The following is a 15,815-nucleotide window of genomic DNA, read 5'->3' as shown; positions in this document are numbered from 1 at the left end:
TGCACAGCAGTAGCATTTTGATACCATTTTGATACTGCTATAAAAACACATTCCCCCAACATGAGTCTTACCTCCTTCCATAAAGACTCGATCAGCACGGTAACTTGTTAGCACAGCTAGTTGAATGATGTTGTTGTTGAGCCAGAGTGCTGTAAAAATGTAAAAACAGCAGTCCCTTGCGTCATCTAGTGAGTGTACATTGGCCAGAATGAGGGATGGTATCACACGCCTCTTTGTACTACTGACTAGCCTAGCCCCAATACTGCCACACTTCTGCTTTCTCTCACACCATATCTGGCATCTCCTCTCTGGGTGAGATACAGCAGGCGAGTCTGGTGATGTGGTAATCTGGCAGAGGACCCAGCCTCCAAAGTTCCTCTGTAGCTTTATGGTCCAAGATGAACTGTTTGGTCTTATTTATTATAGCCAGAAGGCTGTGGCAGTGATATCTTGTAAGTGACGTTGTTGTTGAACTACGCACACTCATGTAAGTGGAAAGCACTTGACATTTTACACTCTTGGAGAGAGGGGCCGTTGTGTCCGTTCGCACCACCATTTAATGTTCATACACCTCACACACCTCTATAGCTGTCAAACTGTGTTGGCACAGCTACAGTATTATCTGCTACAACATCTGCTATCTACAGTAGATGAACAGTATCTGTAAGTCATGTCCTTAAGAAATAGGAATAAATCCAGCCATCCATCCAGATCTGACAAGGGGCCTAAGAGATACATCCGGCCCTTCACTTGATCTACTATTTGCCAAAGCTTCATCAGAAATGCTCTCAATGGAAGGGCTGCTGTCAAGAAGCCATTCTTAAGGAAGAGAAACAGGTAGAAAAGGCTGAGGTATGCCATGATGATACACTGTGCAATGCCATCTGGAAAATGACTGATTGGCAGCAGACTCATTTTTAAGGATTACAATCATCCCAAACACAGTCACTGCAGTAAAAGCATAGCTGGACAGAAAAACAAACACTGGAACACAGTCATGGAGTGGCCTCCCCAGAGCCCAGACCTCAACTTTATTGAAGCAGTGTGGGATCATCTCAACAGAGAATTGAACAACAGGCAGACAACATCCAAAGAAGAGCTTTGGAATGTCCTTCAAGAATCCTGGAGGGACTATTTAAAGAAATTAATGCTTGGCTAAGAGACTTCAGGCTGTTTTGAAAAATAAATAACAAATATGTATTTTAAGGCTCATTAGAATTGAGCAAACTCTGCTTTTGCCTTATACACTGTAATTCAATTTGTTTTTTTGCACCTTTATTTGCACCTATTTTGCTATATTTCCTAAAATATGAAGAAATTAGATGTGACTCAAGGCTTGTGTGTGTGTGTGTGTGTGTGTGTGTGTGTGTGTGTGTGTGTGTGTGTTTCCTGCTTAAAATTAGACAAATGCTGGTACACAAGCTCAGAGCACTGCACAGTTTTAATCGGAGGGGAAATTCCAGATTCCACAATGGGCTGCAACAGTAATTGGATGCAGCTTGACATTCAGAGCGACTCTGCCTCAGCCTCCTGCCCGCTTATAAGCGCCGAAACACTCGTTGTTTGAAGCAACGGCGAAATATGAAAATATGGTAAAATATTTCGTGAAGCTTGCAGGTGAGTTATACATATATAAGAAAACCAGATCAGAGGGTCTTCAGCGTGACTTGCCCTTGAACCCCAGACTGCCACTGGTCGCCTCTCAAATTCGTCCTCAGCTGTAGAGCGCACTGAAGGTTTGTGTACAGTTAATTAAATACATTAACTGTGTAATGGAGGACCCTCCACTCTTGCTTGTGCCGTTGTTGGTTTGTCGGCCAGCCATACAAAGACCTGAAGTGAAAGCGAGTGTTAAAAACAATGAAATGTGTCCACTGCAGCTACTGTAAGTTTTTGATCTTTGGTTTTTTTTTTTTCGTTTATTTTCGAAGTTTTCCTGCTCCTGGAGGACTCCTCTATCGCTCCCTTCCCGATTCCGGCCCAGTAGTTAACCAATCATCATTCGGCAAAGGTATACGTCATCCACTTCTAGCGACGCGCAGTTGGGATTTTGGAGGACTGCATGGGGGCCCGTCTGCGGTGGGTGAAAGCCCTTCTTCCCCCGTCTGGACGGAAACGTGTACGCTAACGAAGACATTTACGTGAAGTGGAAGAGGAGGAAGGTGGGCCAGGAGTAGAGGATGGAAATAACGTAAGGAAGATGTCATTTAGTTCTGGTCCAATTCAGCCGCAGGGAACGCAGCACGGAGCAGCAGTCTGGTGGACGCACAGCGGCCCACAAATACAAGGTATGCAAGAGCGAGAAATAAGAAAAAGTGAAGAAATAAAAGCTTTGAAAAAGACGGAGAAGTAGCAGAAGAGATATTAACGTGGGTAAAAAACAAAAGGATAGAATGGGGGGGGGGGGGCTCGGGAAGGTCTTTTAAATAGAAATAAATTTAAAAAAAAAATAGAAATAAATTCAGAGTAGCTGGGGCTTTCTGGAGTAAAGAGAAGATGGCACTGTCACTAAGTTCTGTGTCGTTTTATGGCAGGCTGTTACAGGACAAGGAGTCATTTTACATTTCCCCCACTTACTTCTCTCCCTCACATGTGTGATGTGTGTATTGTTTTCGTTAGAATTTACTTGCCCTCTTCCCGCGTACTGCTACGGACCACAAACTATATATATATATATATATATATATATATATATATATATATATATAATTTATTTATTTATTTATTTTGTAGATTTCCACTAACTTCACTTGATAATAATAATCGGCGTTATATTTTTTCAGCTTTTAATTTAACTAAATTGATGCTACCCATTATGACCATTATAGAAGTATTACTACTTTCTACTTGTCTGTTGGACTCTATATCACACACGCAATTAGCCTTTTTAAAATAGTTTTGGTATTTCACATCGAATTGAAAAGCTGCTACATGTATATTAATCTCTGCAGTATAATAAATTATAATTTTTATTGTAGTTTTGCATTTTAAGTCTAAAAAAAGATCTTTTGCAAAAAAAAGTTATCAATATTAAAACCATAGGCTTCGGTCTAAAAGAAATATAGCCTAGCTTATATTTGTAAGTAAGGTTATTGATGTAAATAACATCTGTAAAATTAAATAAATGGAGGTCACTCTGAAATGGGACACTGCTGTTTAAACTGTGGCTGTATTTTGTAAGCTGACGCGTTTCGTATAAAAAGGTGTCACAAATCTGAAGAATCAGTAAGTGCCGAGTTATAAAAAAATTTAATTAACTCAAACTTCCTCCACGAGTTTCACCTCCACTCTGCTCGGTAAATTAATGGCGTAATCTACTGTACTTTTTAAATGTCATATAAAGTTATTTCAAGATTCTTTACTGCATGCACTGCAGGCAATATCACCACTACTATTACGACTACTAAAACTACTACTACTACGACTACTACTACTACTACTACTAATAATAATAATAATAATAATAAATACATAAATAAAACAATAATAATAATAATAATAATAATAATAGTTTTTTTTTAACCTTTTATATTTATTTATATACATGATAAAAAACTGGTATGGAAAATAAACCGAATGTTTACTTAAGTTATAAATTTCATGTTGAATTGTATTTTGCCTTTTTCAGAGTCATTCTATTATGTTTCTTGTTTTTGAAGGCCTTTATTTTAGTAGTATTCATTTGTAAAATAGCGGTAATACATTAAAATGTGTCCAATACGTGTCGCCTTAAGAGGAAATGAATCCGCTGCTTGTCGGCAAGAGACGGCTGGAAGAATGGTTGTCGCGGCTTTGGAGCTGGAGAAGTTGTTGTACCTGTACCTGACTCGACAGCGCCGCCTCATGGAAATCAACATAAGCGTCGACCTAACAGGCAGGTGATGAGGAAATTTCAGAAACTGAGAATTCTGGTAGCAGAGCACAACCGGAGCTGCGGTCTCGTTTCAGGTCTGATGGACTGACGCAGAAGAGGAGCTTGCAGCTCTGGAAGCTGGACAAATAAAGTTGATGAAGAAGAGGAGACTGTGAACTGTCAGCTTTGTACACACACACACACACACACACACACACACACACACACACTGGAGTTGTCCTTATTTGAACTTTTTCTTGTATTCTGGTGTGTTTTCCTTTATAGATGGCTAAGCCCAAGTACATGAATAACACAGAAGTTCTGCTGGATATATTGCAGATGGGGCTGAATGAAAGTTTTCACTGTGTTTACTGCTTTGCTACCAGTTCACAATATTGAACTATTTGTTCCCCATTTCCAGGAAAATTGGGCTCAGTGTGCCTCCCTGCACCTGATGGTGAGTAAGTATTTTTTCATAAACATAAAGGCAGGAGGTTTTTAATTAAAAAAGTTTGAGCATTATGGCTGCTGTTTTGAAATAGTTTTTGAAATAATATATTATACAGTCCCCCTTCATTTGTCCAGGTATATCCTTTTAGCTAAGCAATACTATTATGATTTTTTAAAGCACTAATAAAACTTTGGGTTTTCCTTTTGAAACACTCCAGAACTCCATAATCACAATGTGCTGTAATTTAGATTTTAACATGCCTCTCTTGTCTTCTTCTCTCTCAGTAAAAATTAGCAGCTGTAATTTTCTCTGAAAATATACCATCCTGCATGTCACAGAAGGTTTAACTGTGATAGATAAGATATCAAGTTCCTAAATTGTTCCATTATGAAATGAACATAAGCCTTTCCAAGGGTTTGCTTTTACTTAAATCTTCATTAGATAATGCAGGACATATTTTGAATATTTAGAGGATATTTAGTGACATATGCAGAAAATGTAAGAGTAAAGCATTTTGACCTTCTGTACTGAAGGAAACAAAGAAAACCAAAAATAATACTGTACAGGTTAGTGCTGCTATTTTTGTGGTAACAACTGAAGTAACATAGTTGTAGAACTAGTTACTCAAGACCAAGAGAAGGGCAGCATTCTGATTCATCATTACGTATTTGTGCCAATGGAAATTCTAGTTCAGTGGATTTGTAGTTATGCTCTTATAGTGAGACTCTCTGGTCTGTGGGAAGCATGTTTGGTCTTCTACTTATGAAATTCTTCCTGTGAGAGCTTTATAATTTGTATCTTTGAATCTGATGAGTTCCATTTCCTGTGCAATAGAAAAGCAGACATAAAAAGATTCATCTATTCCATTCTCCTTAATTATTACATTGTAACAAATTTACTATAAAACTTGCAGAAACTCTCAGGAAAACAAGTTGCCAATGAAGCCTTTCAAAAATTGGTGTTAATTACTGTAAAAAATTATTAATTAATGTTACTGAACTTTGACAGTTTTTTTTCTGAACGAATTTTATTCCGTATCAGATGACAAAACAATAATTAGTTTCAGTTCATTTCTCAATGTTTTGAATTTTGAAAAAAAAAAAAAAAGAAAACTTAAAAAGTTCCTTGTAAAGACCTTTAACTGTACTGTAAAATGAACTATGCTACATTATGGGATGATTTTACACATTTTTGTTCTACATAAATTACAGCATTTTATCATTTTTCATTTCAATAGACAGAAAAAGCACAGTGGGGATGGAAGCTGATGTTGAGAGGAGACAGGGTATACCCTGGACCATCTATTCCAGAAAGACAGAAAACCATTCATGCTCACATCCCAGACCATCTTAGAATCGTGTGTCAAAATAACACTCACATTTTGGATGTTGGGAACACCTGAAACAAACCCACACAGGCAAAAAGAGAATTTGCAGCCTTCTTTTTGGTGGGTAACAGTACCAAAACAAATCATTTTAATCTGAATAATTTGAATGTCTTCACACTTAATATTATTTTTCTGTGTTTGTGTATTTTTACATTAGAGGCTTCATGCATTCTGCATATTGTGAAGTGTTTTGAAAACTTGTTTATTTGGGACCGAGCTTGGTGTTTGTGAAAAACTGAACACTGAATTTAATTTTCTTCACCTGCAAATAGAACTTGAATTAAAAATAAATAAATATTTCACCTAGTAAAACTGGAGCTGAGTGGTATGACCGCATACTTTTGTGGTTTCATAGCATATCACAGAATCATTTTATGTTTTTTCTGACAGATTTGTAATGGTTTACACATAATTAGAAAAAACATATTAAACCATTGGAATGCCATTAGAATACAAAAGTAAAGAAAAACATTCAACCAAAACAATAAATAAAATGGACTCTGTTATCAAAAGTTGCATTTAAGTAAATATTAAACAACTGGCGCAGGGCTATAAAGTAACTCAGTCCCTAACAGGGTGCCTGTTGTTTTAATGTTACTTATATTTCCACTGTGTTTAATAAAAGTCGACATACAAGCTCATTCAGCTGCCCCATAGCAAAGCTGTGAAGTACACTTTTAAAAGCAAGTCCGATTACTCCTCCAAGCTTTGTGGCTGGAATTATGCATTTACTAAGAAAAACAGAAAACGTTTGCATGGATAACACGTTATCTTTATTCCACCTCAACACTATTTTTGAAGGCTAAGCCCAAAGACTGCGTATTAAAGTTGAACATTTGACATCTTTACCCACTGGTGCTGAACTTCCCATTTTGAAGCCACATTTTGGCCACCGCTATGTTGACTTTTGGAGCGAGAAGGAACCATGATTTGATGAGAGGGTAGAGGGTCCAGTTGTCAGGTATGGCTTGCAAGCTTGATTAGGAAACTGCATTAATAAACTGTATTGTGCAATGTTCAAATGCATACATGGACTAATTAGTACTAACTCCCTCTTATTTTAAAATGTGATCTGACAAATTCACTGAAAAAAAGTGTATTGTCATTTGTTTCTCTTGCACTCCTATGAGATTTCCTTATGACTCCTTAGGACTCAGACTCTCTGCACCATTAAATAGAAACATGGACATGCTGTCCAGTAAGCAGCTTAAACCACTGTTTGACATCACAACTTCACATTTTGTTGAAGAAACATGAATATGTCTTAAGAAGAAAAAATTTAAGCTGTGATTCTGGTAATTATTAGTTTGCATGTTTGCATCATCTACAATCAGAGCACAACTAGGCAGAAATTGTACAAGAAGTTACTGTGTTAGCTGCCGTAAGTATTTTGGACCCATGATGCATTGAAATATAGATTTAAACTTTAAAAAAAAGAACAAAAAAACAAAAACAACACAAGATGTTGCCGTAAATTATTACTTTATAATTACACCAGTTTGTTACATTGGGCAAAAATTTAACAAATATTGGGCATTAATGGTGTTTTCCATTTCTTTCTAATTCTTGAAATGATTACAGTAGTAGTAGAGGCCACCATAGCATTAAGGTGAGTGTTATCAGCAGTATTATTGATAATGTCATAATTCATTGATAGCTACTTGATTGCATCCACAAGGTTTGCATGTAAGGCCTTCATAAAATTTCTATAACACAAATTCAGCATAATATTATGCTCCAGGATGACTATCAGTATAACTGGCACTTGTAGAGCTGTCTTCACAGACACACCACATTGTCTTACTTTCAGACTTATCTGTGTTTAAGGTGTAAGACAGATGGTAAAGAGTGAGGTCCACTCTAAAATATCACCTTACAATAAATAAATTAATCTACTTACCCAGTTGGGATGTTGATAAGATTATAAAAAGTTGCTGGAGATTTCTACATGTTAGAATAGAATGATGGTAGTCAAAAGTAGATCCGCCTTCCTCGACACGAAGATCACCCTATTTCACTGCAGGCTAAATGTGACACCCTTGGTCATCATTTTGCACGAGAAGCAACCCACAAGGCTCCAGTGTGCAGCTTTGATCAGAAACACATGCTGCTGCAATAGCCAACCTCCATTCATTTTTCAGAAGAGGCGAGGAGGAAAAGGAAGGACACTGGGGAAAAGGAAAGCAATCCTCACTGTGAAAATAGAACAAATATGGAGTGGGAAAGGTGGGGAAACAGAAGGAAATAAACAAGAGCAGGAACTGGAAGATGACAAAAAAGACAGCGAGTATGGTAGTAAAGGAAGGAGGCAGTGAGGACAGTCCCCATGCTGCAGCGTGCACCATGTTGAGACAGCAACATTTGTCTTGCGCCACATTGTCTCCAGCTTCATCTCTGCTCTCTGCCTTGCTCTTCGCCTGAGAATCTGTTTCCTTTTCCTCCCTCTCTTTCCCACGTTCACATTTTACCATGGGGTAATCGACCATCTTGTTTATTTGTGGTTAGAGAAAGTGGAGGAGGCAGTTGTACAAGGTATGTATATTACTACAGAGCATGGTTTTATGGTGGCTGAATTGCCCTTTATTGCCTATTGGTGGTCAACAAAGGATACCCCAAAGGAAGGTCTGTGCCTCATGGAATGTCTGCTCTGTTGTCCTTCCTGTCTGTTGCATTCTCTTTTAATACCCTCAAAGCAGAATTTAAGACTGAACTGAAACAAATGTAAAAATCTTTTTGTGTATGTGTTCTTCACAGGCATTCAGGTCTACAAAACATCCCTGGATATGATTCCAAACTTCTTTTTGTATCAGAGTCACAGCTGGATATTCATTAAGCCGAGCAGGAACCTGGTGCTGAAGGGATTTTACTTGTTAGATATGATTTATAGCAGCAGGCTGACCTCCTGCTGCTGGATTCAGCCACATGCAATCCAATTATTTGATCAAAACCAGAGAAAAGCAATACTGTAAGGCTTGCACCTATCACATAAAAACCCTAAGCGAGTTATTGTACGTGTGCGACAGCTAAAATGCTGTCAATTAACATGGATTTACATTCACCTTTTTGTTTTTTTTTTAGATGAAAAGAAAAATCTATATGTAAAAGAGTTTGAGAAAATTGCTCTGTAAATTCTGAAAGATTGAAGTCCCTATTTAGACACAGCTGTGGCTCAGGAGGTAGAGTGGGTCATCTACTAATCATAAGGTTGGCAGTTTGCTCCCCAGCTTCTCCAGTCTGCATGTCAGAGTATCCTGAGCCCCGAGGTGCCCCCAGTGCATCCCTTGGAGTGAGTGTGTACAAAAGTTAGTCAAGGCAGTTAGGTATAGAAAAGAGTGAATATGTGTGTGTGACTGGGTGAATGAGGCTTGTAGTAAAAAGTACTTTGACTAATCAGTCAGAGTAGAAAAGTACTATATAAGTACCAGTGCATTTACACTTTTGATATAAAATTGATTTTGTTAAATGATTGTTATGTAAAATTTTTCATTAATAACACTTTCCACTGCCAATGTCTGAATGGATTATAACCAAGTAAAAAAGTGAAAAAATAATAAACCTTCAAAAACTCTGTTGCCTCTACCAGCATAGAGTGGCTTCTATGTGAAGGACTGAGGACATTTTTTATGTGAAAATCTAAAGGATGTGAAGGATGTTTGCTCCTGAGGGCCTTGCACAAATGCCTCTATTTCAGTCCCAGGGTCAAAAATAAGTAACATGAACTAACTGTAGCTTAGAAACAGAGTCCACTAATCACTAAATTAGCAACAACACTATATAACACAGACTCTAACACAAACTTTACAAGTTCAACAAAATAAACACTGATGTGACTAAAGACAGTGTTTTGTTAGCAAGCAAACTAGCAGCTAGTCGCTAAATTGAGTATCACAATTCATATGCATTAAAAAGTAAACAAAAATTTTTTTTCTAGTGAACATTTGAGAAAATGGGAGTTGGACTGTCAGCAACAGAGCATTCACTGAAGGGCAGTTTGGTTTTGGGCTCAAACCTGACCCTGACCGGCCTTCGTTCTGGCTAATGTTTGCTAACTTTTCTATAGAAAATTTTTTTGCTCTATGAGTCAGCGGAGCATTTATCTTGCATCAAGTGCTTTGTAACATCCAAGTCAACTTTGTTGTTATACTGTCATGCACACATAGGTCTATGTTGGTCTCGCTTATTGTACAATTTATTTGACATACAGTAGCATTAAAGGTGCTACATAATAGTACAGGACAGTCTTGTGCGTGTGCCTTATTACTGTTTTGGCTCAAGCACAAGTATGAGTTCGACACAAATGCAAGCAAAATAATGCTGCCACTGTCAGTTCACTTAATGGGTTATGCAGAGCTCCTTTAACTTCACATCCCTACAATGAGTCCATATCTCAAAGCAAGTTTAATCAGTGGCATATCAATGAAAATACACAAATAGATGCAAATGTTTCCAGGACAGTTTGAACTAATACAAAGATGCAAGTACTTAAGTTTCAAGTATCTTCATATGAATCAGCTTTGTAAACATACAATGACCAGACAAAAGAGCAGAGAGAACAGTGGGATAAAGAGACTTCATTTCATTTTAATTTATATAGTGCCAATTCACAGCAACTCCTGCCTCAAGGCACTTTATATGGTAGGCTATAGGCCCTACAATATACAGACAAAAACAAAGAAAAAAACCCAACAACAATCAGATGACCACCTATGAGCAAGCGCTTTTTGACAATGGGAAGGAAAGACTCCTTTTAAATAGGAAGAAACCTCCAGCAGAACCAGGCCCAGGGAGGGGCAGCCATCTGTCACAACTGGTTGGGGTGAGGGGAAGAAAAGAGCAAATAACATACTGTGGAAGACAGAGGCAGAGTTTAGTAATTACTAAGAATTAAATGCAATAGTGGTGTATGAAAACAAGACTGAGCTGAACACAGTCACACAAAGGCATGCTGCCAGAAGTTGGATGCTAGCACACAACAGATGTCAGTAAAGCTGGCACATTTGGATGTTGCAAATACATAGCCTGTAGACATTTAAGGGCATTTTTTAAATTTTTTGTTACTGGTGTGACCATCAGTTCTTCTGGTATGATAATACTGTAATCCAATAAGTTGTTTACCACATCCAGCTTAAAATCTCAGAGAAAAAAAATATGATGTTGGGATTGTTATATCACACACAAATATCTAATATATATCTCTAAAGTGAATCAAAATTCATTAAAAATAAATAACTCCAAAAGACAAAAAATAGAAACAAAATTTACTGATAAATGATGAGTTATTAGAACATTGAACATTGTTAAAACAGTTTAACACTGTCTCCTCAGGCGGGGCCAGCTCAGGACCACAGTGAGCAGTCTCTGGCTGAGAAACACAATCTACAGTCTCTGAGGAACACAAACAGTCTATAGGGTAGCCTGCTCTGTGGCAAACAGCCTTTTCCACAGTGGGTTTCAAAACACAAGGCTCAGATCTGTTAGGTTCATGAACATTCAATTCATATGCTGCAGTGTCACAAAAGAGAAATGATTTCTTAAAGCAGGAGGCTCAAACATATTTAACTCAGAGATCTTGCCAGACTTAGAAACAGTGAAGTCGGTATTTAACTTTGATAATGAAGGAGAACCCTCAAAAATGGGATACACAGCCTCGTCAACTGGCTCTGAAACAAAAACCCCAGTACTGTTATTGGCCAGTTTGGGAACAGAAAATATTTGATTATTGTCCAGCTTTGAAACAAAACACTCAGCTCATACACTTCCCAGCTCAGGAAATGCAGTCTTACTGGAGGTGGACTCAAAAACATAAAACACCTTCCCATTGTTGGCTGGCTCCTGAAGAGAAAACTCTGGCTTGGAAACAAACGTCATTATTCCCAAAGTTTCAGGCTCAGAGAACCGCAAAGGGAAAAATCCATTTTAGTTACCACTGAGGGTAGTTCAGGTGATCCAGTGTGAATGGAGAAATGAGCTGTTTTCTAATTCAGTGAAGCGAGCTGCTCTTAAATGGGACAGTCTAGTCTTCAGATTTGTTTCACCAGCTGTTCTCGCCCTTAGCCCTTTACACCATCCATGACAGCAGGCAACATTATGGAGCCAGAAATTTTGCTTGTTTTCTTTTTGATGTTTCTATTATTAAAGAACTACAGCAGTTCTACCATTGGTGCAGATGGATAATATATCTCTGACTGGGAGGTAACCATAATTAGGGTCACTGAAAAATATGTTTTGATTTGGTTTTTCTTCAGATTTTTGGTTTGAATCTATGGTTTTACTGGAAAGTGAAAAACTTTTTACTAGTTCATAAAAGTGGGCATAAAACACTACATGGATAAAGGCAAATTCACACCATGGAGCCCTACTCTAAAAAAACTGTCATAGATTTAGTAATGTCTGTGAAACTGGATTCAAGCATAAATATTTAAAGTTAAAGCTTTAAGAGCAGGTGTAGCGCCATCTTATGCCAGTACACAGCAACACATTATGAGGTTGGTTGGTACCACTAACGGACTTATGTTAGCTAACTGATAACTCAGTGGAAAACAAGGAAAGTAACACTAAAAAGCAGTCTAGGAGGGTCACTTTTGTACTCCCCCAGGCTGCAGCAATGGGTTTTATGTTAAAAATCAAAGAAGATGCAGCAGAGAATGAGGGTGAGACTGGTTTCTAGGCAGTGAGTGTTGCTCTCTGGTGGGACCAGCTGTCTGCTGAGGTGTCTGCCCATGACCATGATTATTGTTAGCAGGCTAGTATTCCTGTTCATCATGCATTGTTAAAGTGCTTGAATATTAGTACTAATATCATATCAACAGCATTTTGTATGCACCAATTTCTACTTTTGTCTCTTTATGAATACATAAAGTGGCGTGGCAGCTGTCACTTGAGTCAGCCATGCAGACCCGGGGGATGGATGATGTGGTGGACAGTGGAACGAAGCAACCGAAAGCACCCTCTGGAGAGCACCCTGTATGATGCTTCACTCACCAGTTAGAAAAGAAGGTCTCAGTTGTGGTGCCTCATCCATTTCGCCGATCCTGGTTCAGCAGATTTAGCAGCACTACCGGAGACTCCCCGCTCAGCCGGCAAACCAAAGCAAAACAAAGCAAAACAAAAATCCTGTCCCTACTGGGACACTCAGGTTCATTCTGGAGTTTTCACAAGCTTGTTTGTTTTCTTTTCGACTGTGTTGTGCTTTATTACATTTGCACATTTTCATTATTCATCTGTTCAAAAGTATTTTATGTAAATAAAGTATACATATTTACAATGATCTTTATTTACATTGCTTTTATTTTTTTACTTTAACAAGTTTCTACAATAATCCAAACAGTCTGTCCATCCTCTCTCTTGTTTCCTGTGCTCTCCATTCCTCCACTTCACTCTGCAACCTCATGTCCTCTAATTAAATCCAGCAGTTCATCCTCTCTGTCTTTTTCTTTTTCTTGTCTATTGCTCCTGCTGATCCTCATCCTCCTCTGAGTTACCCATTGCTGAACTTTGCTCTGGAGTGTCCTCAGGGATGGAGGCCTGATGTAATGTCCAGTCCCAAAATCTCATCCATGAGACCAAATCAGGGCAAAGTAGCAGCAGTGAACTTCCCACTCACACCCTCGTCTGACCCTGGATACTTGCAATCTAAAGACAGAGGAAACCAAAAATGGCAGTTGACAAAAAGAATTTAACACAAATACGTTTAATAATTTATTACAAAATTGTACCTCCAAGCCACACACACTGAATTCTTGGGTCCTGTAAAAGATGTTCATTTTCTCTAAGTTGGAGTTGGCTCCTTGCTCCCTGAAATAAAATGACACATTGGAGTAAGTTTAATACCACCAAACACATTCAGGTTAGTCAGTAACATTCCATAGTGAGTTTAGCTGTGGATTCTGCTTGACATTTGTACAGAACTTGATATTCAGCTGTATGAAATCCAATACAAGTTTTACTTTAAAAAAAGAGCGGGACCTGGCATGTAAGTTTACATTAAGTGAAAAATTAAATCTTAAGAGCTAAAAAGCACTAGCATTTTTAAGCTTTTAACATTGGTACTGCTAGCTTTTCAGTAGAGTCAAAAAACAAACTTACATTTGAAAGTAAAATCATCCGCTGCTCCTGCCGCTGCCACTTTTTGGGAAGAAAGAAAAGTTGGCTGGGCCGTGCAATGATTCTTGGGGTAGGGTAGACCTAGAAGGATGCAAATGACATGCCCTTCAAATCTGGGGAAAAGGAGGATGCATTTGTGGGCTGCATTTGAAGGAGCCTTAGAATTGGGCAGCCTTCATCGCCTTGCTGTGATGTAATTGGCCTTCAGATGTAGCCTTTGAAGGGCACAGCCCCTGAATTGAGACATAGCTACGGTCTCTGGCTGGGATGATGCATGACTGATGGGAACTCCACTTCCTTTTGGAAGAAGGAGCTCACGGAATGGAGGTTGCAGGCTCTTCACCCACTGCTCACAATCCTGCCAATGAGGTGGCCAGACCGGGCATGGAAATGATAGCATTCGTGGTCAGCATCTCTTGGCCCTGATGATTCTGTTTCTGCTGCCAGGATCCACGCTTCCTTAAATGGGAAGCATGTTGCCGTGATGGCAAAGAGCAGATTAACATTGAAGCTGAGGAGTAGTTAGCCGGCATGACTAGGGTGCAGGGTTGTAGCGGCAAGAAACTGGCTAGTGAGGAGTTGTCAGACTGAAGAGGTGACAGTGCAGCAGCAGGTTGCAGAGGTAATTAGTAAAGAGGCTACTGTTGTTACCATCCATGAAGCCACTGGATTCAAACAGCAGCTGTGAGATGTAGATCGTTTCAGGTTGTTGGATTGGATGCTTGAGATCACAGGAACCTGAAACTGCCTGAGTCACACCATCTGCATGAGTAAACCAAGCAGATCCACTTTAAACCCAGCACCAATTGTAGCTGCTGTTGACTGTGTGGTGTAAAAAAAACGACTTTGTCCTGTCCCACTAAATGAACAGTTTGCTGGATAAAAAGACAGTAAATACTGACCTTCTTTATGTGGCATCTCTGTAGTGTCTGTAGAATCCTCCATTACCCCATTTGGTGATTATAATGTGCCACAAAACAAAACAAAACAAAACAAAACAAAACAAAACAAAACAAAACAAAACAAAACAAAACAAAACAAACAAAACAAAACAAAACAAAACAAAACAAAACAAAACAAAACAAAACAAAACAAAACAAAACAAAACAAAACAAAACAAGTGTTCTTTGGGACATCCATTTACGATACTACACAGTTAGCTATTCGTCATTCTTTCTTGTCTACTGATGAAAGTTCATTGGCCATTCAAAATTAATTCATGTGAACTAATTCACACTGTTTGTGATCTTTCTCTTAGTGGTATATACACAGGACTATGAGGTGTGGATACCACTACGATAGAAGACTGAGTGGTAGCCAAGCCAAGCCAATTTTATTTATAAAGCACTTTAAAAACAACAAGCGCTGACCAAAGTGCTGAACAAACAAAACAGGACACAACAGTACACAAGAAAAGTTGTGGTACTCACAACACCTTATGATCAGATGATAAAGCTAATCTTCATTTGCATGATAGAGATAAAACTTGAAGCAACTAGAAAGGCGTAGAGTGATGTATGAGGGTGGAGGAAGGTGCACATAAGGTGGATTACATCTTACGCAAAAGGTGCAATCTGAAAGAGAGGAGACTGCACTGTGGTAGAGGCGGAGAATGTAGCTGGGCAGCATCGCATGGTGGTCTGTAGGATGATCTTTGAAATCAAGAAGACCAACACATGAAGGTGAAGACTTAATGGATTAAATGATGGAAGAAGAAGAAAGGATGTGACCCAGAGTTCAGGGAGGAGTTGAGACAGGCTCTGGGTGATAGGGAAGAGTTACCACAGGTGTAGTGCTGTGGAAAACTATTAAGAAGGTGTTTAATGTATCCTGTGGACAGAGGTAAGAAGACAAGAAGACTTTGTGGTGGAATGAGAAAGTATAGGAAACTATTCAAAGGAAGAAGTTGGCAAGGAAAAAGTGGGATAGTCAGGGAAATGACAAAAGTAGACAGGAGTACTGGGAGGCTAAGCATGCAGCAAAGAGAGAGGTGGAAAAGGCTTATACTGATTTGCTAGGGA

General features: G+C 38.7%; 1 long non-coding RNA gene across 1 annotated transcript; it reads left to right on the top strand.

The window, feature by feature from the left end:
- The first annotated feature begins 1,975 nt into the window (after nt 1-1,975).
- On the top strand, nt 1,976-12,908 carry LOC115777078 (uncharacterized). The gene is made up of 3 exons (XR_004019578.1): nt 1,976-2,288; nt 3,735-4,310; nt 5,542-12,908. It is a non-coding gene; the product is annotated as an uncharacterized LOC115777078 (long non-coding RNA).
- Nucleotides 12,909-15,815: the final 2,907 nt, after the last annotated feature.

This window comes from Archocentrus centrarchus, unplaced genomic scaffold, assembly GCF_007364275.1.
Source record: "Archocentrus centrarchus isolate MPI-CPG fArcCen1 unplaced genomic scaffold, fArcCen1 scaffold_43_ctg1, whole genome shotgun sequence".
In the NCBI taxonomy this organism is placed as follows: Eukaryota; Metazoa; Chordata; class Actinopteri; order Cichliformes; family Cichlidae; genus Archocentrus; species Archocentrus centrarchus.
The sequence above is the reverse complement of the archived record's forward strand: the minus strand, read 5'-3'. Positions and strand labels throughout refer to the sequence as shown.